This window comes from Prosopis cineraria, unplaced genomic scaffold, assembly GCF_029017545.1.
Source record: "Prosopis cineraria cultivar Desert tree isolate PC_DT_omini unplaced genomic scaffold, ASM2901754v1 PC2, whole genome shotgun sequence".
NCBI lineage: Eukaryota > Viridiplantae > Streptophyta > Magnoliopsida > Fabales > Fabaceae > Prosopis > Prosopis cineraria.
In genome coordinates, this window is record NW_026555333.1 from 5,571,085 (window position 1) to 5,579,307 (window position 8,223).

The following is an 8,223-nucleotide window of genomic DNA, read 5'->3' on the forward strand; positions in this document are numbered from 1 at the left end:
AATAGGGACTTCTTTTCTATTTTCAAAACATACAATTTACTCTAATTTTTAACTTTGATAATTTTTTCCTTCTAATTATGATGGAAAATTTACAATTATTAATATTTTTTTATAATCGAATAGTATGTGCTCTTTCTCTCTTGAAATTTAATGAACTTTAAATAATTAATTATGATAAAATTTAAATAAATACTTTAAAAATATTGTTTGAAATTGATAAAATTTACCAAAAAAAATCATATTAAATAATTTATGTCTTATTACATTAAATGCTTATTTCATTAAGCTTTTTTGTGTGTGTGTGTGTTTATTATCTTAGCCAACTTGTGTATTGTTTTTCAAAACAATTAATAAATAATTTTACATAACTAAAAATAAGATATGAATATAATTTAAAAAACATGCATTATTTTTGGATATTTTAAATATTTTTTAGATAACATTCATATTTAAAGAAAAGTATTTTGACATAATAAATGTGACTTAACAATTAATTAATTTCCTATTGGGTTGGAGGGGAGGGAAAAAAAAAAATTCTTACCTTTGTTTGAATGGGACAAGACAATGGGAGCGCCCCTCCCCTTCAAATTAAGAAGAGTTGGAGTATAGTCGAGAATTCGGGCGGGTCGGGCCTATTCGAGTCCGGCCCGAATAAGTCCGACCTGAAGAGGCCCGAGTCTTTAAAGAGCCCGAATAGCCAAGCCCGACCCAAATTCTTTCCGACTTCGGGCGGGCCGAATACCCGAATTTAATTTTTAAAATTATTTTTAATTATTTTTTACTTTGAAATTAATTATTTTATTTTAGAAAAAATATAAAATATATTTTTTTAATACTTAAACGATGTTTAGGACTCAAATATATGGTATTTTAGTATAAAATGATCTAAAATTAAAGAATTAATTAATATTTATTATATTTTATATATTTTTTAAAAATATAATTATTTTATTCGGATATTCGGGCCAAGCCCGAACCCGATCAGGCTTGACCTGAATTTTTTTGGGCCTATTCAGGCTGAATAGGTCCAAACATAAAAAAACATTATTTTTTTTAAATTTGACCCTAAAATTTTTTAGGCCAATTCAGGCTAGCCCGTCAAACTTGGCCCGAATTATTGGTTCTAAGTTGGAGAGATTTCTTCCCATTATTCTCTCCTCCCTTCCTCTCTCCTCCAAGCAAATACAGTGCCTGATGCTGTTATAAATTTATAATTGATTATTTGTATGAAAATTATACACACACTCAAATCTTTAAGTAATCGATTATTTGCCTCAAACTGCGTTTTGCAATAAGCTAATCTCTTTAGCTTTTCAATTTTGATTATGTCTGTTGAAGCATTTATTATTTGTCAGCATTTCAAAACGCAGCCATTCATGCTCTATGACGCTGTCATTTTGCACATACAGTACCAAAAATAGCCTTGGCCTTTTGTGGCTCATAGTTTATGGCATTGCGTTGCATGGGAATCTCTTCTTGGCATTCCAATATGCCCTGTGCATTCATTTTGTTAAAGTTTAATATGAAAAAATTAATAATTTGTTATAACTGAGTCATAATTATGAAGATCAAGTTATAATGAATTAAAGTTTAATGATTAAATTATAACCAAATTAAAATTAGAGGGATCAAATGATTAATTGTTCCATATATTACATGCAATTTTATCAATATTTACCCTAAAATTCATGTCCTTTATTGTAATTTATATATTTAAAATTAATTTTGATTAAAATTATCCAAACACCTTCAATTTTACTAAAATTAATTTCAAAAAATATCATCCAAACACAATCACATCATAACATAATCAATTATAATAAAAAAATATTTTTAATTAAATTTTTATAATTAATTATACATAATTGAAATTTAAACGGGCTCATAGTATTACGGATCGGATGGATGGAGTGAAATCTTTAAAATATGAGAGAGATTTGTGTTTTGTGATTATTAATTCTATCAGAAATTTGTATAGGTTTTTAAAAATAGAATGATGGTATATGTAAGTAAGATAAAATAGAGGGGAGATCAATATATTTTACTTAGGATTTAAGTATAAAAATGTTAAGGTCAAAAGAAGTATAACAAGGTTTGTTTATTTATGTATTAAAATCTATCTTTGTTTGTTCGAATAAGAGCTTTCATTAGCATGCAACAGCTTGGATCTTTTGCATTTTTTTTTTTGGGGCTCTTCCTCTTCTCAGATTTATTCGGTGGTCTAGACGTTAATGCATGTGGGAGAAAATAATTTTGATTTACTTTGTGAGGTTTATACGGATATACCTTTTTCTTTTCTTAATTCTCATAGGCTAATTTCTACTAGAACTGAATGTAATACCTTAAATCCTTCCATATTTTAGTGGATTTTAAGTTGTTGCACTCATGCTCGTGTCAATCTCAAGTGGTCTTTAGTGACGTGGACAAATTAATGGAAGTGGGTATGGAATTTTCGAATGCAACTTAGTGAGAGCAGAATAATGAAATCACATTTATGTTCCTTGCTCCTCCAATTTTCAACTCTCTTTTTTGCTTTCTTTTCTTGGTTCTCAATGTCACATATACGAAAGAATATTCTTAACCTATTATTCAGTGCAATATTCTTAACCCATAAATTCAGTATAAAACAAACCACACCAACAAATAACTTGAATGACTTGAAAACAATATTGTATATACCTCGACAACATGAAGCATATAATGATGAGAGTAGGGTGGCAATTTGAGAAGCAAATATTTTTGCTTTGGATCGAAGTGTGTGTGTCTGTGTGTCTGATCTCTGTTAAAATTTGAGAATACTCAAGTTGTTATCATGTGCTGAGGATAAAATTATTCTGTTTTATTATTCTAAGTGCTGCCATTCTTTGAGTACTGTGCTTCAAAATTATTAAGAGTTGACTGGACCTAATAATATTCAGCCATATGTCAACGCTTTATCCTCAGGATTAAGAACATGTCGGAATGCATTGGAAACACATCGAATAAGAACTAAGGAGACATGCAAAATCCCAGAGATCAAAGTTGTTGCATCATCGATCATCCAAATGCTTATCGCATCCACCACATTAACATACATACATACGTAATCATGCGATTATGCCTTTGACATTTGCTTCAACATCAATATCGATGTAAATGTGCAAAACTTGTTATTTTTATTCTCTTAGTGATAAAGTATTACAAATTATGCGTGGTCCTCGAAAGAGGTTAAATTATGAGCTACTAACAAAATTTGAATACTATTGCACCATGACCTGATGAAAAAAACTGAGTGAATATTCAAGTATGAGTGAATATTAGACGATGTGAAAAGTCAAATATCAAATAAAATTGATTTTAATAATTAATATAGAATTAAGTGAAAGAATCCATAAACTTGGATCCCAATATTTTAAATTAGGATGTGATATTTTTTGCATTATTTTTTACCCATTCCTTCTCTCTCCCTGTTTTCGAGCAGTATAGTGTTCCTCAGCATGATTGCTATAAACTTTGGTAGAAGATTTTGCCATAGTAAGATTTTTTTTTTTTTTTCCCTTTCTCTTCATTGTTATCCTTAGACTTCTAATTCTCTTTCCTGGCTAATCTAGAAACTGGGGCTTTTCATATCATTGGATGAAGAACTTGATCTTCATTAACCTAGAAAGTAATCTGAAAATAATCTTATGTAAAATGAAGCTATGAGCAAAAAATACAATGAAGAGAGGATGAGAAGAGGAATATCGTATATCGCTTCATTATTAAATCTAAATCCTTCTTAAATTTTACTGAAAATGAACATAAATTATATAAATTTGCACGTGTTGGTATAAACGTTATTATTAGAATTTTAAGACTTATATTATGTACTCTTCATTGCTCTTTTTAAAATTAGTATTCTGAGTTCTAGAAGAACACTAAGCTATTAATCGCAAGATGCTGGAACCACAAAACTTATCAGTGGTGTCTGAGAAAGCAGTGCACTAAATGGGTGAATGAAAGGCCGAAAAAAGGACGAGATCGAAAGTGACGCGAGAAGACTTCTGGTGACCCATAAAACTGACGGTGAGCAATTTTATCATTATCACTTATTTTTTTTTTTTTTTATGAACATTTGACTGATCAAATTCGTGCATTGATGGGCCCGACTAGAAATAATTCTCTCAAAAACATTTTTTACATCACTCGTAATTTTATTAGTTATGAACCAGCCTTCTTGATTTTATGAATATGATGTGAAAAATCTAATTCAAAAAAAAATTTTTACAAAAATTAGCGGTAGTTAATCTTTTTAAATATTATATTTTAAGTCAGGATTTTTTAGAAAAAAAAAAAGGGAGTGTTAACCTTGATTACACGGATCCTAATATGCATATCAGATGCAATACATATCCAATACGTTGATGCTTTAACTTTTAAAAATATAAGACACGACATGTTTTCGATATGCGTATATATATTTATAAAAAATATAAAATATAAAATTTTAATTTAAAAAATATTTAAATTAGCATACATATATAATCCTTTATAATAATATCAAGTAAAATATAATCATTAATTATAGTTTTATTTTATCTTTACCTACTTACTTACTACCTAATCCTTATTAATAGATATAATATCAATATTTTCTCCTTCTTGACTATCATAAGATTACATTTTTACATTTTTATAATTAATAAAAATGTAATATTTATTTTTCTATTACATACAAAACTTATTTTTTAAGGAAAATCTAATCTTTGACTTTAAAAATAAATAAAAATGATATTAATAATAAAAAGTTAAATATTGCAAGTTTTAATAAATTTAATTTTTTAAATTTTTTTTTTGTTTTTGAAGTATCAATTAGCAATATGAAAGTATCATATATATATATATATATATATATCAAAAATTAAAATTTTTAAAAATTAAAAAATATTATTTTAATGATTTATAGATATGTATTGAAAAAATATCGATGGATATTGATATCAAATGCGAATACGTGGGGCAATTGAAAATACAAATACGTGTTGACTTTGATAACAATAAAATGACAAGGCTCAATAGTTATCAATATCAATATAACATACAGGGTTTGGGGATCATCAATGATCCACTTACCAGATATAATGCACTTTGCATGATTTTTTCATGATCTTGTTATTAAAAAAAAATACAACATTCACAACATTTATAGATTATAAATAACATAAACTTATTTTCATAAATTTGGTAATGCATAAAATTAGGACAAGATAAATATGAGGTTGGAAGGATAGAATAAAAATAAAGGCGGTGAATGATGAGCAATAATGAGCACTATGGTAAGCTTTCTTTTTTTAGGCATATTATCATTCATTCATTTGCCCATTGTTGGAATTTTGTCCCCCTCACTCGCCACTCTCCACTCTCCACTCTCCACCTCACCTTTTCCTTTCTTCTTCTGTGACCCCACCTTTTCCTTTCTTCTTCTGTGATTCATATTCTTCATCTTAAACCCACCTCTTTTCTTCCTCTCATTTTTACCCAGCAATTTCTTTCCCCTCATATATATATATATATATATATATATCATGATCTACACATTTTATCTTTTAACTATAAAAAATTCTTCTTCAATTTAAATTACAAAAAGAGGGATTATTTAAATAAAATAAGCATATAAACCATGTAGAATAATTCCTTTTTTTTTTTGGTGCACCCAAGGGTATCCCAGCTCGGCAATTAAGAATTAGGTCATTAATCACATTCAAGACGTAGAAATCACAGAAGTAGGTTTTACCTCTTTCAACAATATCTTCTTCTCTCACAAACCAAGGATGGAGCGCAACTTGTTTAACAAGTCCAACTACTTAATTGTCAGCTATACCTTCTTCTCTCACAAACCAAGGAATTTTCAACAATATCTTATTTTTAGACTTGCTCGACTTATATATATAAAAATCATAATCACGTCTAGGGAAGAATATGAAATTTAAAAGAGATTAATATGCTTTATTTTCTTTAAAAAAAAAGATATTCTCAATTATTGCAAGAAAGAAGGGAAAGTGGTCAAATTGAGATACTTATTCGATCTGGTTACCACGTGTTTCATATGACCCAACTTCAAGAGAGAGAGAGGGAGGGAGTACCATTCTCTTATCCAAATTGAAAGCACTTTTTTTTTTTTTTTTTGTTTTGGTTGGATTTGCCCTGATAATGTGAGTGCTCAGTACCGACCCGGAGAAGTGGAGCACAAGCAATGGGCAAAAAGATACGGCGGATACATTCATTCTTCTTTTTCTTTTTGATAAAATTGATTGGGAAAGTTTCATTTATAGACCCTTAATCATCCTTAATGAAAAAAAAAGCCTTTTAAATTTTAAAAATTTACTAAAAATAAAGTAAAATAACATCATTGTCTCTCATTCCTTTTGATTCTTTATAAAATTATCCATTTTTTTACATAAAATTATTTATTAACTTACATGAAGTTATTTAATAATGGCACCGATAATTCATGTAGATCAATAAATAATTTGATGTAGGAAAATAAATGATACATTTTATTATAATTACACCACTCAAAATAAAATCAATATTCAATAATGATATAAATAACTTTTGTAGGCTAATAAATAATTTTATATAAAGAAATGAATAACTTAATAAAGAAACAGAGAAAATGAAGGATAATGAGGTAATTTTATTTTTTATTTTAATTTTGTTTTAATACTCTTAGTTTAAAGTGAATTTTTAAAGTTTAAAGAGTTTTTCTTTTTTTCATCAAACGCAACCAAGGGATCTTAAATGAATTTTTTTGAAAAAAAATGAGTCCTTTTTCTCATACAACTCCACTGATGACATGGGCGGCGAAACAAAACAAAAACAAAGTCAGAGATTTTTTTACAATAGATCCCCGCATCTAAGCCGTCAGGATCTTAGCACAAAAATCGTCTCATTACGCATGATAAGGAAGCCCGTCGGCATAATTGTTAATCTCTTTGAAGATATAATCCTCTTTCCTTTGTTTTTTCTTTTTTCTTTTTTCTGTCAATTCAAATTCACATTGACACATCCAAAATATGTCATGGTAAAGCCTTCTTTTTATCCCTTCCCCGTCTTTCAGTCACACCGAAGAATATGTTGCTAGCTAATTTATAGTTATAATAAAAATAAACTAATAGCAAAATTTGGTGCATAAGATTGAAATATATAACTATAATGCCTTAATGCTAGTTAAACTAATCCCCAATGATGTCACGGCCTATTCAGATTTATATCTAATAATATGTCAAAACCATTTGATAAAAGAATGGGAAAAACATAGCTTGTGGTCTTTATACTTTACTCATATTTTGCTTTTAATCCCTATATTTTTTTTTATATTTTTATTTTTTATTATTTTTTATTCTTTCAAAGTCCCTAAACTTTGTTTATAGAGAAATAAAAAATAATTAAAAATAAAAATATAAAGATTTAAAATACCAAATAAAGTACAGGGTCCAAAAGTAAAACACGAGCAAAATATCGGGATTAAAAATTATGTTTTTCCAAAGAATTGATATAATATACACAACTTGATAGCTATAAGAGTTTTATCCAAAAAACATTCTACATTGTTTAATTAGAATAATAAATTATTATGCAAATAATCAATGGAAGTACTCCCTTCGTTCTAAATTATAAAACACTTTTAAATAAAATCTCACATACCAATAAACCTTATTAAATACACTTAATAACCTTATCTTTCTAAAATAAAAATATAAACTTTCAAAAATACCCATCATTTAATATATTGAAAAGAGAAGGGACGTAAATTAATTATATAGAGATGAAGGATAATATTGAAACTGACGCATTTGATGAAACTTTAATATACTCAAAGTGTCTTACATTTTGATGGAGAAATTCCTTCAAAAGTGTTATATAATTTAGGACAGAGATAGTAAATAGGATAAAACAGTTAAAACTTATAGAGAAGTTAAAAAAATGAAAAAAGATGACGTAGAAAATTTAATGTGAGAAAACCCTCAATATGAGGGACAAAAAACCTCAAGTAATGAGTGAGTAATTTTATTATAGAAAATAAAAATTATAATAATTGTCTCTGCTATGTGAGATTTAGAGACAAGATATATATAGATCTTCTTATCAATTAAAAATATTATCTTGAACAATAATAAGTATCTCATAAATTATTAAATAGAGATATGATATATTTATACCAAGATAATATATAAAAGTCCTTCACAAAGGATTATAAAGATT